The sequence below is a fragment of the Rhinoraja longicauda genome, chromosome 19 (assembly GCF_053455715.1).
Source record: "Rhinoraja longicauda isolate Sanriku21f chromosome 19, sRhiLon1.1, whole genome shotgun sequence".
NCBI lineage: Eukaryota > Metazoa > Chordata > Chondrichthyes > Rajiformes > Arhynchobatidae > Rhinoraja > Rhinoraja longicauda.
The window spans coordinates 2,291,660-2,309,476 of NC_135971.1; the positions used below are offsets into that span (position 1 = coordinate 2,291,660).

The 17,817-nt window shown below is 48.6% G+C and overlaps 1 pseudogene across 1 annotated transcript in view; it reads left to right on the forward strand.

The window, feature by feature from the left end:
* The first annotated feature begins 2,542 nt into the window (after positions 1 to 2,542).
* LOC144602579 (butyrophilin subfamily 1 member A1-like) overlaps positions 2,543 to 17,817 on the forward strand; it is a 44,425-nt pseudogene continuing 29,150 nt past the window's right edge. Inside the window, exons 1-5 of the transcript XR_013548465.1 lie at positions 2,543 to 2,600; positions 4,251 to 4,601; positions 5,165 to 5,446; positions 11,605 to 11,724; positions 12,632 to 12,664. The product of XR_013548465.1 is annotated as a butyrophilin subfamily 1 member A1-like (transcript). The remainder of the gene's footprint in view (positions 2,601 to 4,250; positions 4,602 to 5,164; positions 5,447 to 11,604; positions 11,725 to 12,631; positions 12,665 to 17,817) is intronic.

A 17,817-nucleotide genomic window follows, 5' to 3' on the forward strand; every position in this document is an offset into this window, starting at 1 on the left:
GACCTCGGTTGGTTGTCGTGGCCGGAGCGGCGAGTCTGGCCGGTCGGGAGAGCGGAGAGAGCGGGAGCCGGTGCGGTGCGGGTCAGGGAGGGAGGCGGCAGTCGGTGAGTCCTCGCTCGGGAGAGCTGGTCGGTCACCGGGATTTGTTTATTCCCAGCGGCCACGTTCAGTCTGTGACGGGCGCGAAGTGGCCGCGATGGGCAAGAAGGGAACTCCTTGCTACACTCTCTGAAACTATGTGGCGCCGGTGGCGTCCCGAGCAGCGAGCGCGGGAACAAACTGCGCTGAGACGGAGGTTAATGTGTTACTGCTGGTAACATGTTAATTGAACTGAACCCGGAGTTCAGTGGCTCAGATCATAGAATAACTGCCGCACAGTTGCAGTGATCCAGCTTGGAGCCTAACCTCCACTGCTCCCTATGTGGAGTTTGCACGTTCTCCCCAGAACCGCATGGATTTGCCCCGGGTGCTCCGGGTTCTTCCGCGTCCAAAAGACGAGCTGATGTCTCGGCAGATTGGCCGCTGTACATCGCCCTTGTATGAATCTGAGGGATGGGATCGGTGGGCAGTTGATGGCAACGTGGGAGCATTAATGAGTGCGGTCGGATTCGTGAACATGTGTGTTTACTGATATCACAAACTCAGTGGGCCGAAGGGCGTGTTCCAATGGAGCTTCTCTCCGTGAATCTATCAACAGGTTTTTTTTATAGACAACAAAATATTTCAACACAGGAGAGCGAGTGTGATCATGTTACTAAATACTTTTGTTTGTCCCACATTCCTGGGCTGTGCGTGGGCAGCTGAAACACGAAACTTTACTCCGACTGTTGCAGCCATTACAGCGGCTGCCTCCCCACTAACCCACTCCCTCCCGTCCTACTTTACGCCACTTCCCCAAACCCGGCGCGGTTTCTCTGTGGAACCCCGGCCCCAGAGTCGGGGAATCGAGGACCAGAGGACATAGGTTCAAGGTGAAGGGGGAAAAGATTTAATCGGAATCTGAGGGGTAACTTCAAGTTTTCCAGCACCTCACTGGTGTCTAATTTTGACATTTATCTCAGCCATGGCGTCTGCATGTCCTTGTTCATCAATTACTGAACGTAACCATGCGGGTACAGCAGAAAGTGAAAAAAGCTAATTGCATGTTGGCCTTTATGACAAGAGGATTTAAGTATAGGAGCAAAGAGGTCCCTCTGCGGGTGTACAGGGGCCTGGTGAGACGCACCTGGAGTACTGTGTGCAGTTTTTGTCTCCAAATTTGAGGAAGGACATTCTTGCTATTGAGGGCATGCAGCGTAGGTTTACTAGGTTAATTCCTGGAATGGCGGGACTGTCGTACGTTGAAAGACTGGAGCGACTGGGCTTGTATTCACTGGAATTTAGAAGGATGAGAGGGGATCTTATTGAAACATATAAGATTATTAAGTGATTGGACATGTTAAAGGCAGGAAACATGTTCCCGATGTTGGGGGAGTCCAGAACAAGGGGCCACAGTTTAAGAATAAGGGGTAGGCCATTTAGAACGGAGATGAGGAAAAACTTCTTCCATCAGAAAGTTGCAAATCTGTGGAACTCTCTGCCTCAGAGGGCAGTGGAGGCCAATTCTCTGAATGCATTCAAGAGAGAGCTAGATATAGCTCTTAAGGATAGCGGAGTCAGGGCATATCGGGAGAAGGCAGGAACGGGGTACTGATTGTGAATGATCAGCCATGATCACATTGAATTGCGGTGCCGGCTCGAGGGGCCGAATGGCCTCTTCCTGCACCTATTGTCTATTTTCCTCCTCTCGCTTCCCACACTGGCCTCGGAGATAACCGACCTGTGCCAGTTCATCTCGACTGTGCGTTACAGAGACAAAAAACATTAAAAAGCCTTTGAGATGGTGAAGCAGGTAAAATATTCTGAGAGAGAAAGCAGACCAATGCAGTCTGGGGAATGACTACACAGGCAGTCTGCTTCCAATCAGCAAATGGTTGAAGGTGCTGTATATCCACCTCCTCTTTCAATACATCCAATGATCCACTGTCCATGGACAGAGAGAATTCCACAAGCGTGGCTGCAGGCGGCGCCGACCTGGGAATAACAGATGTCCCAGTCAGTGACACCCAACTCCGTAAATGAATCGCAAATCTCATCTCACCCCCAATTATTTTTATAGTTCCGACATCTTTTGACTTCAGAATCAATTTCTGTCCTTTGACAGGTTTGATGGCCGGGGTGACTGAAGAAATTCCCGGGAGAAGGATCGTCCCGGACCCGACCCCCGTGACAGGAGACTCAAGGAGCAGATTCTAAAGGGAGCCGGGGTCTCGGTGCGGGGACTGGAGTCCTTTGGCCACCGGTTGTCCTTGGCCACCCGGCACAAGGTGTGACCTTTCAGCCCCCGGTCAGCAGTGGGGGGGGGGGGGGGGGGGGGTGGTGGACACCGGCGGCGGGGACGGAGGGGGAGGGGGGGGGGAGATCACAGCTTCCCGTCCATCACGGGTCTAACACTTCTCCCTCTCTCTCCCCCTCTCCCTCAGGCACTGACCCCTCTACTGGGATGGGACTGTTTCACTGCGCTGTGTTGCTACTGCACGGGATCCTCACCTCGGTCCACGGTAATAACCACAACATCTTGTCTGATTGATATTTATTTATCTCATGGAGGGGGCTTCATGGAGTCAGAAGATTCATATTTTAATATCGCCCATTTTAATGCAGTTGTCCACATCACTTAATACGATCAGGTGCAAGGTCCTTGCTCCCTCTGTGGGCGACGATGGGGACTGCAGGAGCAGGAGGCAACCTCATTCTCATGGATAATCAAGTCAAGTCAACTTTATTTGTCACATACATATAGCAGATTTTGCAGTGAAATGAAAGTGGCAACGCCTGCGGATTGTGCTAACACTACAAAACAGAATAGATTTTTTTTTTTAACACAAAAAATAAATTAATACAGTAAATTAAATTAGTCCCTGGTGATATGAGAGTTAACAGTCCTGATGGACTGTGGGAAGAAACTCCGACTCATCCTCTCTGATTTCACAGCGTGACAGCGGAGGCGTTTGCCTGACCGTAGCAGCTGGAACAGTCCGTTGCTGGGGTGGTAGGGGTCCCCCATAATGTTGCTGGCTCTGGATCTGCACCTCCTGATGTTTCGGCCATGTATAAGTCAGCAAGAAGCAGAGAGTGGGGAATAATGTATTTTTTCTCCCTGGGTGGGAAGATGTAAGTAGTGGTGCCCCACGGGGATTGGTGTTGAGACGCCAACCTTAGATATAAAATAAATCGTGAACAGCCAGTGAAAATGGTAATATCCTGGTTTCAGAAGGTTATCCAGTCATAAGCGATTGGAGCGAATTAGGGTCATTCCGCCCATCAAGTCTACTCCACCATTCACTGAGCGCCCCCCCCCTTGCTATTGAGGCAGTGCAGCGCAGGTTCATGAGGTTAATCCGTGGAATGGCGAGACTGGACTGTCATATGAGGAAAGATTGGAAAGACTAGGCCTGTATTTACTGGAGTTTAGAAGGATGAGAGGGGATCTTATAGAGACATATAAAATTATAAAAGGACTAGACAAGTTAGATTCAGGAAAAATGTTCCCAATGTTGGGGGAGTCCAGAATCAGGGGTCACAGTCTAAGAATAAAGGGGAGGCCATTTAAAACTCTGGTGAGAGGGAACGTTTTCCCCCATAGGGTTGTGAATTTGTGGAATTCCCTGCCACAGAGGCCAGTGGAGGCCAAATCACTGGATGAATTTAAAAGAGAGTTAGATAGAGCTTTGGGGGCTAGTGGGATCAAAGGATATGGGGAGAAGGCAGGCACGGGTTACTGATTGTGGATGATCAGCCATGATCACAATGAATGGCGGTGCTGGCTCGATGGGCCGAATGGCCTCCTCCTGCACCTATTTTGTATGTTTCTATGTTTTTACGTTTTCCTTCTAAACTTGTGCCGTCAAACGCTTGTTTGGTGGGATCATTCTGGGATACCACTTCTGAATTCTCTCCAGAGCCAGCTCATCCTTCCTCTGTTATGGTGCCCAAAATTGCTCACAATTCTCCAAATGCGACCTGACCAGTGCCCTCGATAGCCTCAGCATTACATCCCTGTTTTTGTATTCAAGCCCTCATGAAATAAATGCTGTTGGTCTTTGTGCGCACAGAACGATGCAACTTTCGTGATGTTAATTTTGTTTTCTATTGTTACATTATTGATTCCTTAAATAATTGTGTTTTCAATTATTTGCATTGATCCCCAGGTGAATTTGCCGTAATTGTACCGGGCGATGGTGGTTTTGCAGCCATTGTAGGTGGAGATGCGGTGTTGGAGTGTCAGCTTGTGCCAGATATATTGACCAGCGACATGGAGGTGCAGTGGAGGAAGTCAGGTCTCGCCTCGCCAGTCCTCGTGTACAAACATGGACAAAGTGACGCCCTCGCTCAACACCAGGATTACAGAGCTAGGGCCCAACTGTTTAAAGATGAACTGGCCAAAGGGAACATTTCCCTCAGAATAATGAACGTAAGGAGGCTTGATGAAGGGGAATATACATGTTCAGTTACAGACAGAACTGAGAATGAAGCATCTCCAGCTCAACTGCGAGTTCAAGGTGAGTAAGAAAATGCATTGATATTATTAACTTTAAAGGAATGTTTACTTTAGAGATACAGCGCGGACACAGGCCCTTCGGCCCACCACACCGACCAGCGATGCTGGCACATTAACACTATCCTACACACACTATCGACAATTTACACATACACCAAACCAATTAATCTACAAACCTGTACGTCATTGGAGTGTGGGAGGAAACCGAAGAACTCGGAAAAAACCCACGCAGGTAACGGGGAGAACGTACAAACTCCGAACAGACAGCACCCGTAGTTGGGATCTCCTTTCCACCACACTCTCCAGGGCCCAGTCATTTACCATGTAACCCCCAGCTGGATTTATTTACCGAAATGCTGAAAACAATCAGCAGGTCAGGCAGCGACTGGGGAGAGAGAAGCAGAGTTGATGTTTCAGCTCGAAGACTTTGCATTGGAACAAGAAATAATTGTAAATTGTATAAGTATTGTTGCAAGAGGGTTTGACACCTTGAACAAAATGCTGACTGGTCCAAGTTGCTATTCTTCCTGACTATTGTTATTTCTACATCTGTCACTGATGCAGGTTTGGGGAGTAAGCCCCGGATTCAGTTGCTGGGATACCAGGGAGATGGAATCCAGCTCGTGTGTAAATCCGGTGGATGGTATCCTGGACCAGAGATGCTGTGGTTCGGCGAGGATGGACAGGTTTTACCACAAGCTGAAACAAGATACCATGAAGACACGGAAGGTCTTATAAATGTGGAGAGCAACGTGACAGTAACTAGGCAGTCAACGAACAAGTTCAAGTGTGTTGTTCGTTATATACGGTTAAACATACAACATGAGGCAATTGTTAAGATATCAGGTTTGTAAACATTTCTGTTTGATCATTGAAGTATGAAGAGATTTACATTCCATTGAAACCCCGACTGCCCAGAATGTTAACTGAGGTATTCACATGTTTCACTGAGGTAGTCAAGGCAAATGTGGGTCCCTTGAAGACAGAAGCAGGGGAATTTATTATGGGGAACAAAGAAATGGCAGATGAGTTAAACCGTTACTTTGGATCTGTCTTCACTGAGGAAGATACACACAATCTCCCAAATGTTCTAGGGGCCGGAGAAACTAGGGTGATGGAGGAACTGAAGGAAATCCACATTAGGCAGGAAATGGTTTTGGGTAGACTGATGGGACTGAAGGCTGATAAATCCCTAGGGCCTGATGGTCTGCATCCCAGGGTACTTAAGGAGGTGGCTCTAGAAATAGTGGAAGCATTGGAGATCATTTTTCAATGTTCTATAGATTCAGGATCAGTTCCTGTGGATTGGAGGATAGCAAATGTTATCTCACTTTTTAAGAAAGGAGGGAGAGAGAAAACGGGTAATTATAGACCAGTTAGTCTGACATCAGTGGTGGGGAAGATGCTGGAGTCAATTATAAAAGACGAAATTGCTGAGCATTTGGATAGCAGTAACAGGATCATTCCGAGTCAGCATGGATTTACGAAGGGGAAATCATGCTTGACAAATCTACTGGAATTTTTTGAGGATGTAACTAGGAAAATTGACAGGGGAGAGTCAGTGGATGTGGTGTACCTCGACTTTCAGAAAGCCTTCGACAAGGTCCCACATAGGAGATTAGTGGGCAAAATTAGGGCACATGGTATTGGGGGTAGGGTACTGACATGGATAGAAAATTGGTTGACAGACAGAAAGCAAAGAGTGGGGATAAATGGGTCCCTTTCGGAATGGGAGGCAGTGACCAGTGGGGTACCGCAAGGTTCGGTGCTGGGACCCCAGCTATTTACGATATACATTAATGACTTAGACGAAGGGATTAAAAGTACCATTAGCAAATTTGCAGATGATACTAAGCTGGGGGGTAGTGTGAATTGTGAGGAAGATGCAATAAGGCTGCAGGGTGACTTGGACAGGTTGTGTGAGTGGGCGGATACATGGCAGATGCAGTTTAATGTAGATAAGTGTGAGGTTATTCATTTTGGAAGTAAGAATAGAAAGGCAGATTATTATCTGAATGGTGTCAAGTTAGGAAGAGGGGATGTTCAATGAGATCTGGGTGTCCTAGTGCATCAGTCAATGAAAGGAAGCATGCAGGTACAGCAGGCAGTGAAGAAAGCCAATGGAATGTTGGCCTTCGTAACAAGAGGAGTTGAGTATAGGAGCAAAGAGGTCCTTCTACAGTTGTACCGGGCCCTTGTGAGACCGCACCTGGAGTACTGTGTGCAGTTTTGGTCTCCAAATTTGAGGAAGGATATTCTTGCTATGGAGGGCGTGCAGCGTAGGTTCACTAGGTTAATTCCCGGAATGGCGGGACTGTCGTATGTTGAAAGGCTGGAGCGATTGGGCTTGTATACACTGGAATTTAGAAGGATGAGGGGGGATCTTATTGAAACATATAAGATAATTAGGGGATTGGACACATTAGAGGCAGGAAACATGTTCCCAATGTTGGGGGAGTCCAGAACAAGGGGCCACAGTTTAAGAATAAGGGGTAGGCCATTTAGAACGGAGATGAGGAAGAACTTTTTCAATCAGAGAGTGGTGAAGGGGTGGAATTCTCTGCCTCAGAAGGCAGTGGAGGCCAGTTCGTTGGATGCTTTCAAGAAAGAGCTGGATAGAGCTCTTAAGGATAGCGGAGTGAGGGGGTATGGGGAGAAGGCAGGAACGGGGTACTGATTGAGAGTGATCAGCCATGATCGCATTGAATGGCGGTGCTGGCTCGAAGGGCTGAATGGCCTACTCCTGCACCTATTGTCTATTGTCTATTGTCTATCGAGTCCAACCACAGTCGTGTCATCCGCAAACTTGATGATGGTTTTGGTGGGATGGTTGGGGGCGCAATCGTGAGTGTAGAGGGAGTAAAGGATGGGGCTCAACACACAGCCCTGTGGTGAGCCGGTCGGTGCTCAGTGTAATGGTGGAGGAGAGGTGAGGGCTTATTTTGACGGTCTGGGGGCGGTTGGTCAGGAAGTCCTTGATCCATTGGCAGATGGTTTGGGAAAATCCAAGGTCAGAAAGTTTGGTGACCAGTCTGCTCGGGATGACCGTGTTAAAGGCAGAGCTGAAGTCGAGGAAGAGCATCCTCACATAGCTCCCCTGGTGTTCAAGGTGGGTCAGTGCAGTGTGAAGAGCAGTGTCGATGGCATCCCCTGTAGACCTATTTGCTCTGTAGGCAAACTGGTATGGGTCGAAGGTGGGTGGGAGGCTGGCTTTGATGTGCAGCAGGACCAGTCTCTCGAAGCACTTTGTGATGTGCACTTGTGAGTGCTACCGGACGGTAGTCGTTAAGGCCGCTGATGACAGACTTTATCGGCAGTGGGATGATTGTAGCGGACTTCAGGCAGGGAGGGATGGTGGATTTTAAAAGGGACAGGTTGAAGATTTTTGTGAAGACCTCAGATAATTGGTCTGCACATCCCCTCAGCACTCTGCCCGTCACACCATCGGGGCCTGCAGCTTTCCTGGGATTCACTGCTCTGAGCACGCGCTTAACATCATACTCCTGCACAGTGAAGGTGTTGCTGTCAGGTGCTGGAGAGGGTGTTATGTCTGCCACTGCAGCTTTCACCTCGAAACGAGCAAAGAAACAGTTAAGTTCCTCTGCCAGCGAGGCGTCGCCGTCGGCAGTCGTGCGGTTGCTGGTCTTGTAGTTGGTGATGTGCTGGATGCCTTGCCATACCCACCGTGGGTCATTGTTGGTAAAGTGGTCCTCAATCTTCCTCTTGTAGGACGCTTTGGCATCCTTGATGCCTCTCTTCAGGTTGGTTCTAGCAGCACTGTATAGAGCTCTATCACTAGACCTGAAGGCGGTGTTACGGTCCTTGAGGAGAAACCTGACATCCTTTGTCATCCAGGGCTTCTGATTGGGATACAACCGGATACGTTTGTCGACGGTGACATTGTCAACACAGTTTTGGATGTAGCAGAGTACAGTTGATGTATACTCCTCCAAGTCCTGATCCTCAAAAATATCCCAGTTGGTCCTTTCGAAGCAATCCTGCAGCTGCGAGGAAGCTCCTTCAGGCCATGTCTTAACAGTCTTTATGGTGACTGGAGCTTTCCTCCTGAGTGGGGTGTATGCTGGAGTTAAGAATATGGACAGGTGATCTGACTGCCCCAGGTGTGGTAGTGGTGCTGACCTGAAACCCTTCTTAATATTTGAATAAACCTTGTCTAGTGTGTTTTTCCCCCTGGTAGCACATCTTATGTGTTGTTCAAGTTTAGTGAGAACTGACTTTAGGTCTGCATGATTGAAGTCCCCGGCTATGATGTGGGCTGCTTCTGGATATGTGCTCTGTTGTGATCACATTGAATGGCGGTGCTGGCTTGAAGGGCCGAATGGCCTCCTCCTGCACCTATTGTCTATTGTTTGTGTTGTCATTTGTGAGCGGAGCACCAAGGCACATTCCTTGTATGTGCACATACTTGGCCAATAAACGTATTCATTCATTCATCTGCATGAAAGGCCAACTGAATCCACAACTTGTCCAAACAGGTTGGACATCGACACAAACTCTTTTAAATCCCTGACGCTCTCCTGAAAAGTCTTAAATGGACAAACCATGAGGACTGCCAGAGCATTGGCATGTACGGTCCTGTCACATTGACCACATGGGAACCATTGACGACGCTAGGACTGGGATGAAGGTTCTGCTGATGGAGCCGTCATGGTCCGATTACAAAGCAGAACCGTGAAGGGGACGGTTTCTGGATGACTACCCGAGACCTGTGGAAATTGGCACCGGGCGAATGGGGTCATGCAGTTACCACATGGGTCCACAATCATTGTGGGAGAAATGGGCTCCAGGTCGTCAGGCAGTGGTCCCAGTGCGGGGGAAAGAGGGATCAGTTCCATTGGGTTGGGTTCACTTGAATCACCCTGACACCAGTGTCTGAGTGAATCACAAGACTGTGAATGTAGATGAAGCTTTGATCTGAATAGTTGTGGGGACGCGGTATAAACAGAAGCGTCACCTCCAACGTTGTCTTTTCATGACTACCCCGAATTGAAGGCTCTCTGTCCAAGTCTACAAGGGTAACCCATGAGTATCTAATTGCCCGTCACTGTAAACCTCCATCCAGTCGCCGCTCTGCCCGCTGGGAGAGCGAGGTTCCACGTGTGCGTGTCGGGATGCACCACATTGCAAACCGCTGCTGCCACCCCATGGAAGGGAGGACCAACAATCTGTGGCGTTGTCCGGCATGGACCATGTTGGGGCATCATCTAGACCAAGTGGCTGGCTCCTCCCACCCGTCCCAAAATTCATGCTTGGGAATTACATTAAAACTTACCTTTGTAGCCCACGTGAGGATATATATTGTTACAGATATATACACTATATATGCTGATACATAAACTGGTATATATATATGTGTGTGTGTGTATATGTAAAGGTATATGTATGAGTATGTGTGTATATATGTGTGTGTATGTGTGTATGTGTGTGTCTGTACGTGTATGTGTGTGTATGTGTGTATGAGTGTATGTTTGTGTGTGTGTGTGTGTCTGTGTGTGTGTATGTGTGCATGTATATATACAAAATAATATATATATAAATAAATTTACGTTTTAATGTTATACATATATATATATATATACTGATGTCACGGCGGGAGGTTGCTCGGGCAGCTGTGATGTGTGTGTGTGTGTGTGTGGCTGTCACTGTCTGATTCACTGTCACTGTCGCTGTCTGATTCACTGTCACTGTCGCTGTCTGATTCACTCTCACTGTCTGATTCACTGTCACTGTGATTCACTGTCGCTGTCTGATTCACTGTCACTGTCTGATTCACTGTCACTGTCTGACTGTCACTGTCTGATTCACTGTCGCTGTCTGATTCACTGTCGCTGTCACTGTCTGATTCAGTCACTGTCTGATTCACTGTCGCTGTCTGATTCACTGTCGCTGTCTGATTCACTGTCACTGTCTGATTCACTGTCACTGTCTGATTCACTGTCACTGTCTGAATGTCACTGTCGCTGTCTGATTCACTGTCACTGTCTGATTCACTGTCGCTGTCTCTGTCTGATTCACTGTCACTGTCTGATTCACTGTCGCTGTCGGATTCACTGTCGCTGTCTGATTAACTGTCACTGTCTGATTCGCTGTCACTGTCTGATTCACTGTCACATTCACTGTCACTGTCTGATTCACTGTCACTGATTCACTGTCACTGCCTAATTCACTGTCACTGTCTGATTCACTGTCGCGGACTGATTCACTGTCACTGACTGATTCACGGTCGCTGTCTGATTCACGGTCGCTGTCTGATTCACTGTCGCTGTCTGATTCAATGTCACTGTCTGATTCACTGTCACTGTCTGATTCACTGTCACTGTCTGATTTACTGTCACTGTCTGATTCACTGTCACTGTCTGATTCACTGTCACTGTCTGATTCACTGTCACTGTCTGAATCACTGTCTGATTCACTGTCACTGTCTGAATCACTGTCTGATTCACTGTCACTGTCTGATTCACTGTCACTGTCACATTCACTGTCACTCTCACTGTCTGATTCACTGTATCTGTCTGATTCACTGTCACTGTCACTGTCTGATTCACTGTCATTGTCTGATTCACTGTCACTGTCACTGTCTGATTCACTGTCACTGTCTGATTCACTGTCACTGTCACTGTCTGGTTCACTGTCACTGTCTGATTCACTGTCATTGTCTGATTCACTGTCACTGTCACTGTCTGATTCACTGTCACTGTCTGATTCACTGTCACTATCGGATTCACTGTCACTCTGATTCACTGTCACAGTCACTGTCACCGTCTGATTCACTGTCGCTGTCTGATTCACTGTCACTGTCACTGTCTGATTCACTGTCATTGTCTGATTCACTGTCACTGTCACTGTCTGATTCACTGTCACTGTCACTATCGGATTCACTGTCACTCTGATTCACTGTCACAGTCACTGTCACCGTCTGATTCACTGTCACTGTCTGATTCACTGTCACTGTCACTGTCTGATTCACTGTCTTCACTCTGCAGATGAAATCTTCCCTGGCGTTCCTGACTGGGTCCTGCCGCTGGTCCTCACCATTTGTCTTCTCATTGCCGCCAACGGTGCTGTGTTTTATTGGAACGTGAAACAAAACAGACGCATTAAAGGTGCGTTAAACAACAGCGTGAGATGCGGGTCAGGAAATCCTTGATTCCCAGTGTAACTTCAGTGGGAAACCAGAGCACTCTCCGCGGGCTCTGATCTTCCAGCGGTAATTGTTGCTCCTGGCCCTGGAGAGAGTATCAGTGGCCCGGGAGGTGGGGTAATGGGGTAAACGGGCAGATGTGAGATCTGTGTGTGCATGAGGCGGTGCCGTGGGTGGAGATTTAACTGGACACAGCGTCACTTGCACTTGTCTCTGTTTCCTGTGTTTGATCTCCACCGCGGGGAGACAGAGCACAGGTGAGGTGATCACGTGGGTGGACATCTCTGTGCAGTTCCCCGTTGTCAACCTGAGCTTTCCTTCACTTGTCCCTTTCATTGCGTGTCCCGTCCCAGCGTGAGCTCCCCCTCGCTCTCCTGCACTGATCTATTGAGGCTGAGCAGAGGCCGGGGAGCCGCCCGCCTTTGAATCCGGCATCTCGCAGCCTTCCAGACTCAACATTGTCCCCAACCGTTTCACACAATGATCACCGTGATCACAGGTTCCCGCAGCGACTGTCAGTCGTGGGTGAGACATTGAAACATCCCCGGACCCACAGTGTATTTACTCACCTGATCCGTTCCTCGTCATTCCCCTCTCCTGCCCTTCACATGTCCAACACCATTTGTTTTCCCTCCTTTATTTGCCGCTACACTTGTCTCACACCTGTCACCATCTGACATTGTCCAGGCTGATGAGACCCTGTGAACCTAAACCGGGAATCCTGTTCCTCTCTGCAGCTGCCTGACCCGCGTGGAACTTCCCTCATTGTGCTGCACTTATTTCCATCCTTGTTTGGATTGCCCCCTGACTCTGATCTTCATTGCCTCTGATGCTCGTTGTTCCAATGTAACACTGGTTTCTTCTTCCAGAGCTGGAACGGCGCAAATCCATCGTAGAACATGGTAAGAATTTAGTGGTGTATTTACCATTTTGAGTATTTGTGTTTTGGCAGCTGAGCCTTGCCGTAGTTCCGGGTATAAAGCATTGTGGGATACCTGATTACACTCTCTGGTGGTGTTGAAGTAAAGCAGCCATATGTTGTATGCTAACCTGTCTCACTCGTCAATTCTTATCATAATACACCACAGTTAAAGTTGGCGACGAGGATAAAACAAGCAGAAAATGCCTATCATAGGTTCCATAGGGGAGTTCGCCCCAAAGACAGAGTCTTGGTCAGCGTATGTGGAACGTTTAGAGCAGTTTTTTGAGGCTAACGACATTGCAGTGGAGAAGCAAGTGGCTACTCTGTTAAGTGTGATGGGAGCATCTACATATGGTCTGTTAAGGAACCTGGTGCAGCCACTGAAGCCAAAAGATAAGTCCTACGATGACATTGTGAACATTTTAAAGACTCATTTTGAACCCAAGCCGTTGCTTATTGCGGAGAGATTCCACTTTAACCGATGCAACCAGCGGGCGGATGAGTCTGTGACCAGTTACGTTGCGGAGCTGAAACAGTGTGCAGTTAACTGTGAGTTTGGAGCGACGTTGAACGAGACGCTTCGGGACCGTTTTGTCAGTGGGATTTGTAATGAGGCAAGCCAGCGACGGCTGTTGTCGGAGTCCAACCTGACTTTTGCACGGGCATTTGAAATCGCCCCCAGCATGGAGACTGCGGAGAGAGACACGCAGCAGCTGCAGGGACACGAGGTGCGTCCGAACCAAGTGCATAAAGTGGATGCGCACACGGTTAAGCAAACGGGGAGGAACTGCCATAGATGTAACGGCAGAAATCACAGCCCACAGGTGTGTCGCTTTAAAGATGCAAAGTGTTACAACTGTGGTAAAACCGGGCATATTAAAAGGGCATGCAGAGGAAAAGTGGCAGCGGCACCGACACAGAGCAGATATAAACGACAGACTGATAAAAACACAAAGTATGTGGAGGCGGAGGAAATAGTGTTGCCAATGTTTTCATTAGTAAATGGCAACAACTGTAAACAAGCATACCGGGCATGTTTTGTGGTTAATGGCAAAGAAGTCAAACTAGAAATTGACACCGGAGCTGCCGTGAGCATTATCTCAGAGGAGTTGTTCCAGACCACCTTTTTAAAGCAACCACTAGGGCTTGCTGAAGTCACACTGAAGACATACACAGGGGAGGTTATTCCTGTGTTGGGACAGTTTGAAGCCACTGTCAAATATGAGAGTCAGAGTGAGCAGCTACCAATGATTGTGGTAAAGGGAGCAGGACCAGCTTTGTGTGGAAGGAACTGGTTAAAAAAGCTCACCTTAAACTGGAAAGAAATTAAACATGCCAGTGACAAGTCTTATCAGGAAGACATAAAGCATATTAAGGAGATGCCTCACCTGACATCAATACAGGATGTACTGGAGTTACACGCTGAAGTGTTTAAAGATGAACTTGGCACTCTGCGTGATGTCAAAGCAACAATTCTGGTGGAACCAGGGGCCCCGCCCAAAGTTTTGCAAAAGCCGCCCACTGCCCATTTGCCATGAAAGCACGAGTGGAGGCTGAATTGGACCGACTGGAAAAGGCCAACATAATTACTCCAGTCAAACATAGTGAATGGGCAGCACCCGTTGTTCCTGTTGAAAAAAAGGACCATACCATCCGTCTGTGTGGAGATTACAAACTCACTGTAAACCAAGCTGCCACTACAGAGACTTATCCATTGCCACGGATAGAGGAGCTGATGGCAACCCTCAGTGGAGGAAAGGTGTTTTCAAAGATTGACCTCGCCTCAGCGTACCAGTAGGTACTTCTGGAGGAAGAATCAAAAAAACTGTTGACCATTAACACACACCGAGGCTTATTTGTCTATAACAGACTGGCTTTTGGTGTGAGCGCAGCACCCTCCATCTTCCAAAGAATCATGGAGAACCTCATGAAAGATCTGAATGTAGTGGTGTATCTGGATGATCTCCTCATCACAGGAAAAACTGAACGAGAGCATCTGCAAAACCTGCATAAAGTGCTACAGAGACTGCAGGAGAGCGGACTGAGAGTCAGGGACGCAAAGTGTGAGTTTGGAAAGAAACAAATCGAATACTTGGGTCATGTGTTAAACAGCCAGGGCATTCAGCCGTCACCGGAGAAAGTCAGAGCAATAAAGGATGCACCAGCCCCCACCTGTGTGAAAGAGCTGAGAGCTTTCTTGGGACTAGTGAATTATTATGGACGGTTCATGCCCAACCAAAGCACCGTGCTTGCTTCCCTGTACAGGTTGCTGAAAGACCAGGTGTCGTGGGAGTGGAAAAGTCGAGAGCAGAAAGCTTTTGACAAGTGCAAATCGCTGCTCACAAGTGACAAGATCCTGGTGCACTATGACCAAAAGCTTCCTCTCACTCTGGCCTGTGACTCCTCAGCGTATGGCATTGGAGCTGTCATACAACACAAAATGCCTACAGGGGAGGAGCGCCCCATCGCCTTCTCATCACGCACATTATCCCCTGCTGAGAAGAAATATTCTCAGATTGAGAAAGAGGGACTGGCGCTCATTTTTGGTGTAAAGAAGTTTCACCAATACCTGTGGGGGAGGAAATTCAAACTTGTGACTGATCACAAACCCCTGCTAACACTGTTTGGAGAACACAAAAGCCTGCCTACCATGGCTGCAGCTCGAATCCAAAGATGGGCAATAATTCTCTCTGCCTATGATTATCACATTGAGTACTGTGCCTCAGGGGAAACATGGTAACTGCAGATGGCCTCTCAAGAGTTCCGCTGCCTGACACAAACGACGCAGGGACCACAGCCATCACTGACAGCGGTATACACACTGTTAACTGAACATCTTGAGCAGGCTCCACTGAACGCAGACCAAGTGGCACGTGCAACACGCACAGACAACGTGTTGTCAAAGGTGCTGAAATTTGTCATGGATGGCTGGCCTGCTGAAGTGGATGAGACTCTGAAAGCTTTCCCACATGCGTAGATGTGAACTTTCAATAGAGCGAGGATGTGTCCTGTGGGGCACCAGAGTGGTGATTCCTGAAAAGTTGAGAAAAACTGTTTTTTAAAGGAGCTGCATTCTGGCCATCCAGGAATTGTGAAAATGAAAGCACTAACACGCAAGTACGTATGGTGGCCTAAAGTTGATGCAGAGGTGGAGCAAGTTTGCAGAGCATGTGAGTCATGTCAATTGGAGCAAAGGATGCCTCGTCAGGTGCCTTTGCATCCATGGGAATTTCCTGGCCAGAGCTGGAAAAAGACTACACATAGACTTTGCTGGTCCATTTTTGGGACACACTTTCATGTTGGTGGTGGATGCTTACTCCAAGTGGTTGGAGGTGTTTAAAATGTCTAGCATCACATCACAAGCCACTATCACACGACTGAGAAGACTGTTCGCAGCTTATGGATTGCCGGAGCACATTGTCACGGATAATGGAACGCAGTTCACGTCCAGAGGAGTTTAAAAAACTTCATGCAGCAGAATGGAATCCTTCATTCTACAAGTGCTCCTGGTCACCCTGCCTCGGAATGGCCTGGCAGAACGGTACGTTCAGTCATTCAAGCAAGGGTGGAATGAAAAAGCTGACACACACCGCAATGGATGTGGAGGACAGGGTCTCCATCTTTTTGATGCAGTATCGCACCACACCAAACTGCACTACTGGTCAGTCACCTGCTGACCTGTTTCTGAACAGACACGTGCGCACCCGTCTGGATTTCATCCGTCCGGACACAGCAGCCGCTGTTCGTAAAAAACAGTACAAGCAGAAGTTTCACCATGACCTCCGTGCAGCAGACAGGTGTTTTCTCAGTGGATGGACCCAGTGTATTTATACAATACGGCTGGGGGAGGACGCAAATGGATTCCTGGAGTCATAGTGGATCAAACAGGACCGGTGTCTTACAAAGTACAAGGAGGAGACACCGACATCACCTACAGGAGACATGGAGATCAGCTGAGATTCAGAGTCATGGGAGATGGACTGGATCAGGACACTGAAAACTCAACACTGACACTTCTGCACCGAGCCAACCCGCACAGCCGGAGGACATGTCATCATGCAGCGAGCCAGGGACTGTGGACCGTACAGCTGCAGCTGCTGCGCCGCTGAGTCCACGCCGATCATCAAGGGTCAGGAAGCCTCCAGACCGCTATGTCCCTTAAGCTTTCTTTTTTTTTTAAAAGGGGAAAAATGTTCGGCATGAAGGACTGTTTAGTTGTTTAAAGTTGTTTTCATTAATATGAACACACAGATGGACTGAGACTTGTTAAAAACTACAAGAGGGTCTCTAGTGATCACAAGTAACTTTGCATAGTAGTAATTTTGGGAATGGTTATTGTTAGTAATAAGGCACTTGCTAATTTCAGTTATTTAAGATTACCTTCATTTTAAAAAGGGGGTAATGTGGTGTATTTACCATTTTGAGTATTTGTGTTTTGGCAGCTGAGCCTTGCCGTAGTTCCGGGTATAAAGCATTGTGGGATACCTGATAACACTCTCTGGTGGTGTTGAAGTAAAGCAGCCATATGTTGTATGCTAACCTGTCTCACTCGTCAATTCTTATCATAATACACCACAAATTTAGTATAGAAATATTCACAAAAGAGAAGGAATGGTAGAATTGATATCTCACAGCGCCAGAGACATGGGTTCGATCCTGATCTCGGGGTGCTAGTCTGTGTGGAGTTTGCATGTTCTCCACACGGAGGGGAGGGAGGGGGGAGAGAGGGGGGGGGAGAGAGGGGAGAGAGAAGGGGAGAGAGAGGGGGGGAGGAGAGAGAAGAGAGGGGGGGAAGGGAGAGGGGGGGGGAGAGGGGGAAAGAAGGGGGAGAGAGGGAGGGGGAGAGGGGGGAGAGAGGGGAGGGGGGGAAGAGGGGGAGAGAGGGAGGGGGGAAGAGGGGGGCGAGAGGGAGGGGGGGGAAGAGGGGGGAGAGAGGGAGGGGGGGAAGGAGGGGGGAGGGAGGGAGGGGGGGGAAGAAGAGGGGGAGGGAGAGTGGGGGGGGAAGAGGGGGAGAGAGGGAGGGGGGGAAAGAGGGGGGGAGAGAGGGGAGGGGGGGAAGAGGGGGGAGGGAGAGTGGGGGGGAAGAGGGGGGAGGGGGGGAAGAGGGGAGAAGAGGGGGAGAGAGGGGGGAAG